The sequence below is a fragment of the Neovison vison genome, chromosome 1 (assembly GCF_020171115.1).
Source record: "Neovison vison isolate M4711 chromosome 1, ASM_NN_V1, whole genome shotgun sequence".
NCBI lineage: Eukaryota > Metazoa > Chordata > Mammalia > Carnivora > Mustelidae > Neogale > Neogale vison.
The window spans coordinates 90,001,269-90,002,840 of record NC_058091.1 but is presented as its reverse complement, the minus strand read 5'-3'; positions in this window follow the sequence as shown (position 1 = coordinate 90,002,840).

The following is a 1,572-nucleotide window of genomic DNA, read 5'->3' as shown; positions in this document are numbered from 1 at the left end:
TCACTATCCCAAAGTCCTCGGATCAAGCCCACCATCGGGCTCCTTGTTCAATAGGGAGCCTGCTTCTTCCTCTCTCTCTGCCTCTCCTCCTGCTTGTGTTCCCTCTCCCACTTTCTCTATCTGTCAAATAAGTAAATAAAATCTTTAAAACAAAACAAAACAAATGATTCAGCTTTAAATTCTCTGCCAGAAGACAATATTCTTTAAAAATGAAACTCAAATAAAGGCATTTCCAGAGTGGCAACAACAGAGAAAATAAGTTTTCACCAGACCTATGCTATAAAGAAATGTTGAAAGTTCTTCAAGCTGAAGAGAAATGATAATAGATACAATACTCGATCTTCAGAGAAGTAGAAGGACCACAGCAAAGAGTGTGTGTCTATCTTAATTTTTTAAGGACAAATTGCTTTTCAAAATATCAACCAAGCATTATGGGAATAGTCACATAGATTATAGTAAAATATAAGACAAATAGAAGACATTAACAAAATAATGTGAAATTTTATTTCTAGCTCACTTCACAACTAATTTCAGATCAATTCCCAGACCATAATGTGGTAGGACTTATGCAGCACTGAAGGGAGAGAGATCTCTTCACTACTTATCATCAGCTTTCTTAGCTCTCAGTCCAACTCTATTAGCAAATTTCCACATCTGCTGGCCTGGTCGTTGTGGCTCACATAGTGCAGAGAACTGTTAACAATTACCTGGGTAATTCATAATGAGCAGGGCATTTGAATAGCATTTGAGACACTCTATTATCATTTTCATTACAATATAGGCAAATTATTTATTAGAAACCAGATAAAGCAGTACACACTTGGGGCGCCTGGGTGGCTCAGTGGGTTAAGCCGCTGCCTTCGGCTCAGGTCATGATCTCAGGGTCCTGGGATCGAGTCCCGCATCGGGCTCTCTGCTCGGCAGGGAGCCTGCTTCCCTTCCTCTCTCTCTCTGCCTGCCTCTCTGCCTACTTGTAATCTTTCTCTGTCAAATAAATAAATAAATAATCTTTAAAAAAAAAAAAAGCAGTACACACTTATCAGGTGTTATGCAAGTAATATAAATAATATCTCCATCTTTTCTGTCAAATGTGGTATCTCAGGCCATTAATCACTGAAAGCACCTTTCGTTAAGCAAAGGACCCTGCCTTTGGAGGCCTCCAGCCAAGCAAAACTCCTTTTATCTAATCATTCATGAGAAAATAGAGTTTGCCCACGTTATCTAACTTATTTATGACTGATTAGTCACTGAAAATTAAAAGCAGAGGAGAAATTTATTATTTTCTTCATGAATAAAGTAAATCATTTCCATATCTTTTAAAGAGGACCGTCTTTCAGACTCCTGGTTCATCTTCTCTATGACTACTGACCATCTGATGATATTCAGCTTTTAGCTAAAGTTCAGCCTCATAGTGATCAAAGCCAGTTTCTCTGCCCTCCTGTTCTGAGGATGAGCTTCATGTCCTGCTTTCTCCAAAGAGGATGGTGAGCCCAGGACATGCTTCTTGCAACTTTGAAGAGGAGACACATGAAGGCATCATGTCAGAAATACATAGTTGCCACCAACTCCCTC